Source organism: Panthera uncia, chromosome A2 (assembly GCF_023721935.1).
Source record: "Panthera uncia isolate 11264 chromosome A2, Puncia_PCG_1.0, whole genome shotgun sequence".
Classification (NCBI taxonomy): Eukaryota; Metazoa; Chordata; class Mammalia; order Carnivora; family Felidae; genus Panthera; species Panthera uncia.
In genome coordinates this window covers 155,778,416-155,791,009 of record NC_064816.1, presented here as the reverse complement: position 1 = coordinate 155,791,009, position 12,594 = coordinate 155,778,416, and the positions used below count along the sequence as shown (strand labels likewise).

At 43.1% G+C, this 12,594-nt stretch overlaps 1 protein-coding gene across 7 annotated transcripts in view; it reads right to left on the bottom strand.

Annotated features, from left to right (window-relative positions):
• Positions 1-12,594, bottom strand: part of CUL1 (cullin 1) — a 105,450-nt gene that overhangs the window by 55,012 nt on the left and 37,844 nt on the right. The window lies entirely within an intron of this gene.

Sequence of the window (12,594 nt, the reverse complement as noted above, 5' to 3'; positions counted from 1 at the left end):
ATGAAGTTTGAAAACATTATGATAAATGGAAGATGCCAGTCACAGAAGGCATGTATTATTAGTCTACTCAGGCTGCTAAAACAATGCCATAGACTGGGTGGCTTAAACAACAGATATTTATTTTCTCACTGTTCTGGAGGCTAGAAGTCCAAGATCAAGGTGCCATCAGGGTTGGCTCCTGGTGAGAGCTCTCTTCCGGCTTGCAGATGGCTGCCCCATCCCTGTATGCTCACATGGCCTTTCCTCTGTTCCTACTTGGGGTTGGGGGGGGGGGGGAGACCACATTCTCTGGGGTCTCTTCCTCTTGAGGACATCACCCCTATAGGCTTAGGGCCCCACCATTTGATCTCATTTAACCTTAATTATTCCCCCAAAGGCCCAAACTTCAAATACTATAAAACTGAGGGCTAGGGCTTCAACATATGAATTTGGGGAGCACACAATCCTGCCCATATTATATGATCACATCTATCTGAAATGTTCAGAATAGACAAATCTATTGAGACAGATTTAGAGACAGAAAGATTAGTGGAGGTGAAGAGAGTAAAGGGATGGCAGCTAAAGGGTACAGGGTTTTTGAGGTAATGACAATGGTTCAAAAATTTTCTGTAGTGATGGTTGAGCACATCTGAATATATTAAAAATCACTGAAAAACTAATTAAACGGATGAATTCTAAGGCTTATGAATGGCATCTCAATAAAATCATTATTAAAAAATTCAATACAATCCCAATTTTAATTCCAGCAGTTTTTAGAGAAGAAATTGACAAGCTAAATATGGACCTAACAATAAGTGGGGGGCGGGGGGGAAACAAAGTTGGGAAGACTTATACTACCTGACTTCTAAGAGTTTTCATAATGCGACAGTAATCAAAAACAAAAATGCAAACAGCAATTACTATCCCACATGAACACAGATGCAAAAATATTTCACAAAACAAATCAATAATGTTATCATTCCTTTAGGATGGATATAGAGATCAATGAAACAATATTCTAGAAATAGAACCATACCTATATTATCATTTAATTTTAACAAAGGCATCAAAGCAATCTATGGGGACAAGTCTTTACAACAAACAATGCAGAAATAAAAATGGATGTCCATACAGTGGAAAAACTAACCTCAAGCCTACCTCACACCATATACAAAAGTTATATGGATGGATCAGAGGCCTAAATGTAAAAGCCCAAACCATGAATTTTTATGAGAAAAACACATTATCTTTATCATCTAGGGGAAAGGATTCTTAAAGGTCACAAAAGGCAGGAACTGTAAAAGAAAATTAAATTAGGTTTCCTCAAAATAAAATAGACCTACTCATCCAAAGACACCATTCAGAAAAGGAGTAGCAAGCATTGGACTGGGAGAAAATATTAGCAAAACCTATGCGACCAAACACTGGTGCCCTAAATACATAGAGAACTCCTACGACTCAATAATAAAAGACTCAGACATTGTACGGGGGGAAAAGGATGTTAAATTACATTCATCTTCCTTAACTGTGCCTCTGTGAAGGACAGCTTAGGGCTTTGCACATGGGTAATTTCAAGTTGGGTTTTACTCATCGTATCCATGGTCTTAATTCTTGCAACAATCACAATGGCTCCCTGGTCTTCTAGCTCTGATACACACTGGCTGCTCTCTAGACCAATCGGACAATACTAATCCTGGAACTTTACCCTGCTCCCTTAAATCCAATCCATGGGTTCGTGGAGATGTCTTAATTCTCTGCGCACAGAAATTTCATAATTTTTCCCCTAATATCAATCTTCTCATTATTTTGGGCACTAGAGATTTAGCATCTTCAATTCTAAGAAATGATTTTATTTCTCTTTACAGAAAGATACCATAAGTTTAAAAAAAATCTCCTCTGCTTTTCTCCAGAATTCCTAACGGTCAGATATTAGGCCTCCTGGGTTAGTTCTCAGGCACCAAAGCTTTGTGTCCTTTCACTTCACTGTCGCCTATTCTCCTAGCTCTGTTACTTTCCTTAAAATCAGAGTTCTCATTTGAAATAAGGGTTCTTTTTTCATAGCATCCTGTTCCTACTTTACTACTGTAGTAAGAATCTCTTATATCTGATGATGCTGACTTTCAAAACATTTTCTTCTGTTGCCGGTATTAACAGTTTCTCCTATCCCTTTTCATTCTATGGTTGTTTATTCTGTTCTTTCAAAACACAGCTATTCATGCTTATACTCATAACGATAAGGAACTGCAACGCCAGCTGGAAACACCACTGGCCTGAGAGAGACTGGAGGGCCACAGCATGTGAGGCGGCCACTTCGCTGCTGCTGCCTCGCATGGCGATAAATGGATGTGCCCTTCAGGGCCGTTCATTCTTCCGGAGAGCTATTCAGTCTCCAGCATCACCACCAGTGTTTTGCAATGGAATTGGGGACCAATCACTCTAAATGCTAACTTTCTGTCATAGCCAGTGTTCATAGTTCCTACTTATGCCAACGTCCAAGCCTCCTGCCCCTGAATTTCTGACACAGTCTCATTCAATGTGTTCGAAGTACACACAAGAGTTCTGCCTGGGACACAGGATATGCTCTTGGCCGCCAAATGATCTGTACTTGGGAGTAGAGGGGATGATGGGCTGTTAATTTTACAGATTTTGAATCTATTCATCATCTCCCAGGCACTGCCCCATCTCACATCACCTTCTGCCAAACTGGAGGCTTCAGATCCCGAGCCTCTCCGGTCCTGCAGGAACAGTGGCTTTCCTGCTGCAGCACCTCTCACCACCCTCTAAACCAGGGCTTCCTATATTCTGGTAATCAGTTACCCCGCCTCCATATGCCTTCCATCTTCCAAAAAAAAAAAAATTTTTTTTTCAAGTTTTTATTTTCATTCCAGTTAGTTAACATACAGTATAATACTAGTTTCAGGTGTAGAACTTAGTGATTCATCGCTCACATACAACACCCAGTGCTCATTATTAACAAGTGCCGCCTTTCTATTCCAGAACACCTACGGTGTTTATTCTCTTCCATTCTTCGTCTTCACTGATCTTAAAATTCTTTTACTACCGTTTTAGTGATGTCGCAAAGGGGAAAGTCAAAACGTAATTTTCATCTTTAACCAGAAGCCCAGAAATTGGCGCTTTTGTTTTCTGTTTCTATTGCCACTACCCCAGTTCAGAACTTACACGACACCCGTGTGGAATACTACTACTCAGACCAAGTTGGTCTCTGGTTGCCTTTGACTTCTTCCTGTTTTAATCCCATTTGGTTTTGAGATTAATCCTGTTTCTAGATTAATCCTCCTAAAATCTGTTTACATCAAGTCATTCACTCTCAAGTCATATATCCAATCTCTATGAACCTACACTTTCAAAACAAAACAAAAACAAGGAAAAAAGTGCAAGCTCACTTACCTGGTTTTCAAGGTTCACCCAAATGGGGCACCATTCTTTATCCAAGCCAATTAAATCAACCAATTCGTCTGGTTATTTTTGTGCCATTCAAGCTGGCCGACGCCGTGTCCAACGCCATGCTCGCTAGCAGTGCTACTCCCACTTTCTCATTCATCCTTCTCTCTCCAGCCAAATTCACCAAGATTCTCATTCGTTGTTTTCTGCGCATCCATAGCCATTCTTTGAAGTCCATCTCAACAGCCCTGGTTCATGAACATTTCTAACCTTGCCAGGGTCAAATTCTTTCTCCCTCCTCCGGTATCATCCTGTGCAATATTTCCTGTCTGCACTACCACCAAAATATCCCATCATAAATATTCCATCACACACACACACACCCCCACATGCACCTACACATCCACCATTTCATTAGGCATTTGACATAACTTGTAAGAATACCTGAAACAGACGGGTGGGGGATGGGCTAGATGGATGATGGTATAAGGAGGGCACTCGTGATGAGCACTGGGTGTTGTATCTAAGTGATGAATCACTGAATTCTACTCCTGAAATCAATGCTTCACTGTATATTAACTAATTTGAATCTAAAACAACAACAACAAAAACCCTGCAACATAATAGTACAAAACACAGGCCAGAATAAACATCTACAAGAACAGGAAAATAAAACAGGATACAAAAATTATAACGTCTACGCCAGAATCCTAAAACCTACCGAAACAAATATGAATTACAAAAAAAAAATACATTACACATTTGGAGGGCTATCTGCCAGAAGTAATTTTGATTTCAGAGTATTTATCTCTAGCATTTCTAACAGCATTCGAGTAACATGACTGTTGAGTCAATTCCTAATTCTGACTAAAGTGCAAATATTATCAAAGTAATGAAGGAAAATAAATTTTAACAAAGATGCTTGTTTCCAGATGACACAACGACAATCACAAGAGGTGAGCTACAAGCTAAGCCTGGTATGAGGTCAAGAGACCATCTCTGTTCACTCACAGGGATGTTTCAGAGCAAATTCTCCGTAAGGATCAACCACCAGGGTACCATGTGCATAAAAACCAAACCCCACAGATTACTTGTTTACTTGCAATTGAGAATTTGTGTTAAAGGTTATTTTTAAGTTAATATAAACATCCATTTTCTCCGCACAAGTATGTGTGTGCACGCGCGTGTGCAGGTATCACACAGAGAGATGTGAACGAGACAGAGCCCGAACCGTAGGGACCGCTGGTATGGCCAAGACTCCGATGGAAGACGGAAGGAAAGGAAGTACTGCTCACTGTGTGCCTTTTTGGCCTGCTAAATTTTACAACAGGATTATTGATCTGAAAAACAAAAATTCCATTTTAAAAAGCCCCCAAATAGACCTACTCTTGGGTTCATGTAGTTTTTCCTACAGGTAGTTGTAAAGTGAGTGGCTGTGTCCGACCATGGAAGAGTTCAGCCGAAAGCCCAGCTATTCCTCATGAAAAATGCTGGTCCAGGGAACCCCTACTTGCTGTTTTTGCGAAGAGGAAACAGACACGAAGCTTATATGGGAGATAATAACAGGTGTATGCTTTTGAGGGAGTAGTGAACCACCTCTCACCAAAAAATGACACCAATCGTGCTTTCAATCCAGGCCGAGTCCTCAGAAAGGCAAGAAATCAGAGTCGACCCATCTGGACAGACTTTGCACAGCTTTGACAACACACAAGCTTCAGTTTGTATCTTTCAATCAACTGCACTATGTGGGGAAATGTTATCGGAAAAGGAAAAAGATTCTTAGTGTGTATCAGAAGCTGCTAGAGAGAAATCATCTATCCAGGGGAACTAGTCCTTCCTGAATCAGCGTCGAGCCAGATGTGAGGACAGGCATCCCCAGATTATTTCTAGTACATTATGTGAAAGGGAGAATAATCCACGTCTAAAGAAAGACTCTGAAACGGATGCATTCCTGAATTACTGAGTGTGGTTTTTCTGTGCTGTGGGGAAACCGCAGCCCTCTGGCTTCCAGATGCTTTCTCTCCGCATGAAGTGGGGCTCCTTCTACTACTCTGCTTACAGAGACCACACTTACCACCCGCCGTTCCAACACATGCAGAACTGCGTGTTAATAAATCATTTACTTTAGACGAAGAGTAGAAAAACAAAACAGGACTAATGTTTACAAGAAAATGGGTCACATCTAAAATTATTTTTAAAGCAAAAATAATTAAAATAGAATTTGAGGATTAAATATAGGAATTAAGAGGAAACCATCTAGAGGCAAAAATAAACTAGAAGCCTAAAAAGTAATAAAATAGAATTGAAGCTTCATTCAATAGTCAATGGGTTAGTTGTTTGACGCTAAGGCAGCCAGAGTCTAACAAACCCACATATTTGCCTTTTAAAACTTTGGAGAGTCTTTTCAAAAAGCTCCCTGGGGTTTCTTTGGCAACACAGCCAGCGGCAGAAAGCGGAAGGGGATCCAAGCGGACACGGGGCCTCTCGCTCAGAGGTCTGTCCAAGCCTCGCGGCCACGGCAGGCTGGGAAGGGGTCGGTGGGGTGGCGGCTCGCGTTAAGGAGCCAAGCCTGGTTCTGCCTCCAAAATGGGCCAAGTAACTGTCACCCCACAACCGTTCAACCATTTCCGAGGTATACTTCTGCGTGACTGGTGGGGACAAGTCACGGAAAGAGGTCACATCAGATACAAAGGGGTCTAGGGCCAAGTCACACACGCACACATTTCTGTAGATGTTTGCAGAGCACCTTCCCCGCAGCGGGGGCCGCAAGGGACGGCTCAATTCATCTCCTGCTGACATGTCCCGCCGGAAGACAGGGGGGCTACTGCCAGCGCTTAAGGGAGAGGAGGGGGACTCCGGTGACCGTCAGCCCCAGCACCACGCCTCCGACTTAAACACATCTGGGGAATCGCTCCGTGACTCTGAGTTACCACCAAACGCAAACCATTTTCATCTTCTAACGGAAAAGTCAATTCAATTAAAGAAGCAAACCTAAACAGAACTATTTCCTACCACCGCTTCTTACCCAACGGGAACTTACAGTGGAATCTTGAACAGCTAGCTTGTATTATAATCATCTGGAAAGGCTACATTGAAAGTTGCATTAAAAATTCTATCTATCTTCACATGTCAACAAACGTGCCGGGACAACTGGCAGGAGCAGCAAATCCACCTCCCGCTTGGCACAGCTGGTCTGTAAAGTTAGGAAAGAATCGAGCCGTCGCTGGGCCACTGTCAGTACGGTTCCGAAAAGGGATGCCCCGTATAAAGCAAATGCACATCCACAGCCTATCTCAAAAGCCAAGTCTGCCTGCAACTGATAGTGATTAACTATAAAATTTGTTTGAAAATGCTCAAAGCAGTCTAAATACGTACACCAGGATTCACATTTAGAAGGAAAAGAACCTGAACATAGCACATTTGTACAACTAATAACAAAATATCACTTCTAGAGGCAATGATGCAATATCATTTCTGTGGGTTCTCCCTCAAAGATAAATATAGTTTCTCAATCCTAAAAATTATTATTTTTTTTGAGACAGAGCTAGTGAGTGAATACAGGGGAGGGGAGAGAGGGAGAGAGGGAGAGAGGGAGAGAGGGAGAGAGAGAGAGAAAAAGATAACCTTAAGCGGGCTCCACGCCTACCATGGAGCCAGAGGAGGGGTTCAATCCCACAACCGTGAGATCATGACCACAGCCAAAATCAAGAGTCAGATGCTTCACCAACTAAACCACCCATGCACCCCCTACAAACTATTTTAAAAGTATTAGGTCAGTGGTGAAAGGCAGAGTTTTGCAAGTAAGTGTAACTAGGACTTATATTTGCATAATGAAAACAAATAACTGATAAATGGTATTTTAATATGCATGTTCTACACTGAAAATCTAGAAAGCACAGAAGATCATTTAAAAATGTATCATCGGGGCGCCTGGGTGGCGCAGTCGGTTGAGCGTCCGACTTCAGCCAGGTCACGATCTCGCGGTCCGTGAGTTCGAGCCCCGCGTCAGGCTCTGGGCTGACGGCTCGGAGCCTGGAGCCTGTTTCCGATTCTGTGTCTCCCTCTCTCTCTGCCCCTCCCCCGTTCATGCTCTGCCTCTCTCTGTCCCAAAAATAAAAAAAAAAAAAAAAAAAAACGTTGAAAAAAAAAATTAAAAAAAAAATAAAAATGTATCATCTAGGGACACCCGGGTGGCTCAGTCAGTTGAGTGTCTGATTCTTGATTTCAGCTCAGGTCACGATCCCAGGGTTGTGGGATCGAGCCCTGCGGAGTGTGAGGCCTGTGTGAGATTCTCTCTCTCCCTCTGCCCCTCTGCCCAGCTCGCGTGTGTGCTCTCTCACTCTCTCCAGAGTAAATTAAAAAAAAGAAATTAGCATCTATTAAAAAAAAATACCAGCGATAAGCCCCATACCTCTGGAGAGCTACCTTCAATACGGGGCGATGTGGCTTTTCACAAGCAAAGAGGATGCACTGAGGGTTCACAGAACACGTACCACTTTGCATCCGGCTTCTCCCTTGTTACAGACATTATTACATGTCCAAGAATATCCTGCAGTGTATCTCTATTGGCTGTTTATAACCTTTAAATACCACTTCATCTTTAGTGATGAAGACTGAGGTTGGTTTCCACGGTTTCCTATTACTAAAATATTCTGAATAGCCTTGTACGTACAATTTGAATACCACGACTTCCTTAGAACAGAGTTAAAAGTTAAAAAGCCAAAACACTGTCTTTATATTTCTAAATGTCTCCCCAGAAAGATCACAGCAAACTAACGTTTCCATCTGACGACAGGAACTTCACCTCCCTCTGTAGTCTGCCAAACACTGGTTACAATCACTTCTCTTAAAACGGTTTTCAGTTTTGGTGTAAAAAATTTAATTCTTCATTTCTGTAACAATTATAAGTTGTAACATTTTCTCATACGCCTACAGACCATTTGCATTTCTTCTATGAATCAGTTATGTCCTTTAGAACCTCACTCTAAAAGTCTGGATAAATACATAGGAGAACGGTAGCTACATTTGGAAAAACTGTAAAATACCTTTATGTTTAGGTTTATCTGATGTTAGCCACATTCATTAGGTGAGCCAAACATATCCATGTGAGACTATTAAAAAAAAAAAAAAAGTACAAGACGAAAACATCCAAATGCATTCGTTGGGCTGGATGGTTATTTCAAAGAAGACACGGGTCATCATGAATCTGTTGTGAAAGAATTTGTTATTCTTTCGGTTTGATCAGCTTTTCTAGGAGATTCTGAGTTTTCTCTAAAGGTAAGAGGGAATCTGGCAGCAGGTAGGCTGAGCTACTGGAATATTCCCCACGGCTCCTAGGAAGAGCTGGCCAGGGCCAGAGCATGTCAGCCTGACGAGTGACAGCAGCAGCTGGGACGTGACCATGCAGCTGGCAGGCACCGGGCCGCGGCAGGACCAGCACGTCCTGGCACGTTGTGCCTGCGAAGCATGCGCGGCCGAGGGCTCACTCTGGGTGCAAAAGTGCCCCCAGGCCCAGGGACCATGAACTGTGTCACGGAACATCAGGACGGAGAGTAAATATGAATCCTGACTGACTGCTATCACTTACTGCGAGGTGAACGGCCAAGACTTGGAAATAGGAACGGGATCCTGAGTGTACTGCTGGGGAAAAAGAAGACTTCGAAAAACAAACAAAAAACGAGGCTAATAAAACAGGATAAACTAATTCAGCTCACAGCACCACAGGGAAAAATCTGAACTCCAGCGTTGAGAACTTTTGTAGACATAAGGAAACAATGAAAGACACCAACGCGGAGGTTTCTCTGGATCCCAGGGGAAGGCAAAACATGGTTTGCGGTATATACTGACCAAGGGAAAAAAGGCCTGTGACCTGGAAAGGAGGACAGGCAGATCTGGCGCCCAGCGAAACCAGAAACTTCTACCACACTCGACCAGATGGGCCGCTCTCAGTTACGCCACAAGGACCCTCCATTATCCTGCGTTCTCACCATAAACGTTTGCTCCACTCATCAAGACCCACGCTTGCTCTGAGCGAAGCATGACACCTGAAGTGTCAATAAACCGACTAAGAAATTACATTACCTATTTCAATTTTTCAAAAAGAAAGAAGTCTACTATTGTTTACCCACCTATTACATACCCACCAGCACAGAACGCACGCCTGTATTTTACTGGGAAAAAAAAAAAGTTGCTGTATTGAGTTTTTAAAAAAACTTGACTTTAAAAAAAAAAAAGAACAACATGTATTTTCAAGGTTTGTTTCTTTTTGAGAGAGAGACAAGGGTGTGAGTGGGGGATGGGCGGAGAGAGGGTGACACAGAATGGGAAGCAGGCTCCAGGCTCTGAGCTGTCAGCACAGAGCCCTATGCGGGGCTCGAACCCATGAACCGCAAGATCATGACCTGAGCCGCGGTTGGACACCCAACCGACTGAGCCACCCAGGCGCCCCAACAGTTGACTCTTGAACAAGAGGGTTGAACTGAACGGGTTTGCTTAAACGTGATTTGTTTTCGCTACATACAGTAGTGTAAATGTATTTTCTCTTATGATTTTCTTAATATTTTCTTTTCTCTAGCTTATTGTGAGAACACAGTAAACAATACATATGACATAAATGTGTGTTAATCGACTGTTTATGTTCTTAGTTGGGTTTCCACAGTTGAAAGTACTTGGCTATTAAATTTTGGGGGGGTCAAGCTATATGCGGCTTTTTCACTGCACAGGAGGTCAACGCCCCTAACTCCCGTGCTGTTCTAGGGTCGGCTGTATAGTACATAAGACATCAAGGCAAGTTAGAAGCGGGGAGACAAAGACTGGACAGACAGACATGCCGGGAGGAGCAAGGGCTTGAGGCTTAAACTGTAGAAGAAAAATGAAGCCCTTGAGAGTAGCAGCTGGAAACAAAGGTGAGTCAACTAGATGTTTCTGACTGCAGATGCTCTGGGACTGTTTTCTTTCCAAAAACACCTTTCTCTTTCCTTTGCCATTTTGAGTTAAAAAGTCAAGAAAAATGTTTACACTGTATAATAAGGCTCTAAGAATATTTGCTTCACATTCAAAAGCAGGATATTTTCTCTAGAAAGCAAGTCACACATGTTTCTCCAGGATACACAAAGGGTAAAAATTGAGCCGTTAGCCCCCAGCCAGAGTTAGGAAGGAAAAGGATCCCTCTTTTCTCTCAACCAGCTTTTCCTCTCGCCTGATTCTAACCCATTCTCCGTCAGCAACTATCGCCAAGGACGCTCTGACCTTGCAGAGTGAACAGTGGGTGCACAGTCTGCTCCCTCCTCCCAGGACCAAAAGCACCCGCTAACCTGAAACACAACCTGACAACCGCTAAGTGTCAGATGTCACTGTAAACCAGCCCGGAGGAGATTATTTTAAAAGGCGAGTCAGCAAGTGGTTAACACGGAGACCGAACACACACCCGAAGAGAAAACTTTACAAAAATCTGCAGTGTCCCGCAAACGGAGGCGGGGCTAGGGCTGCCGTGGTGTCTCCAACAGCACCGGGTCTCAGGGGACCCTCAACGCAAGTGACCACATGCTCCAGAAAAGCGTGCGCGACGTCCCAAAGTTCTAGTTGTGACAATAACACCACCAATACTGCAAATACTTTGAGCAACAGGATTCACTCAGATACAGAATCCGAAGGTAGTTAGCGGATAAAGGCAGGTTTCTAGGGTCAGGCTACTGCGCATTTTAGTACCGCCATCATTTACTTGGCTGCCGTATCAAGCAAGTTACATGAGCCTTTGGGGAAGTGGTTTCTGACACCAACAGAGGAGGGTCACTCCCACCAGCCCTCGGGGGCAATGCAAGCCTTGAGGAAGACGAAGATGCTTCCTGGCCCAAGGCCTGACACATAAGACTCCAGCTGTAGCCGTTATTTCATAAATACCTGAAGAATTAAAGTAAGATATTTTAGACTCAGTCGGCCTCTCCACTCGTAATAAATGTATAAAGCTGTTATGTTGTCAAACGCAACTGGAAGGAAAAGAATACTCAATTGAAGGGCAGCATTTCCGAAAAAATTTAAAAACTGCAGAACCACACATTCTAATTATTTACAGAATAAAAGAAGCCAGTAACTGCTGTCTCTACATTCTCAGAGTTCTGAGAGCATGGCATGGTCCTGTACAGAGGACCAATCTGATTTAGCCAAAAATCACATGTTAAAAAATTCCCCAGAGACAAATCAGCAATTAGACGTCTTTGGTCTCCACACCGGGGCTCCCTGGGCTTTCTGCACACAGAAACCCAGCCAAGTGCCTTGTCTCGCCACTGAAATCACCACCTTCAGCTGCATCACTTACAGGATTAAACAAAAACAAAAAAGATCATAAAGGTCATACACCTAGGTAAGCCACAACCCTCGAGGGGAGGAACCTCCTCTCTTCTGTCAAAGATCCTATCCTCCTTAAAGGCTTTCTCTATGTCCTGTGACCCAGCAATCCACTCCCAGCTATCCACCCAAGATAACAATATTCACAACAACATAGTTCAGTAAGAGCCAAAGGGTGGAATCAACCCAGGCGGCCCATCACTGACAAACGGATGAACAAAACGCGGTATGTGTCCCTACGATCCAGCCGTGAGGAGGAGGATGTGCAGACACGTGACACAAGGCTGAAGCCACAAACACCGTGCTAAGTGAAAAAAGCCGGTCTCAAAAAGCTAAACATTGTGTGATTCCACGTTTCTAAAATGTCCAGAACAGGCAAATGCACAGACAGAAAGTTGATTAGTGGTTGCCGGGGACCAAGGGGAGCGAGAACGACAGTGACTGCTCATGGGTACGGATCTTCTCTTGGCAGTGATGGAAATGTCCTAAAACGAGACCATGTTGGTGGCTGCACGGCCCTGGGAATATACTAAAAACCACTTAAAAAAGGGTGAATTTTACAGTATGGGAGTTATATCTCAATTAAGTTGGTTTTTTAACAACGTAAATGTACATGCACGTAGGAATATGTACACAACTATAATAACTTTTAAGTTAATTTTGAGTTAGACATGCAGCTTCACGTCTATTTGGGGGGACGATCCTAAAATGTTAGCATAGCTGAGGGTACACTGGAATATCACACAGCGAAGTTTGACAACTATGGATACATACTAAAAATCTAAGATTAAATCTCCACTGAACTAGCAACTTTAAACTACTAGAACCAGCAAAGCAGTAGCAATCTGCTGTCTAGTGAGTTAGCTTAAA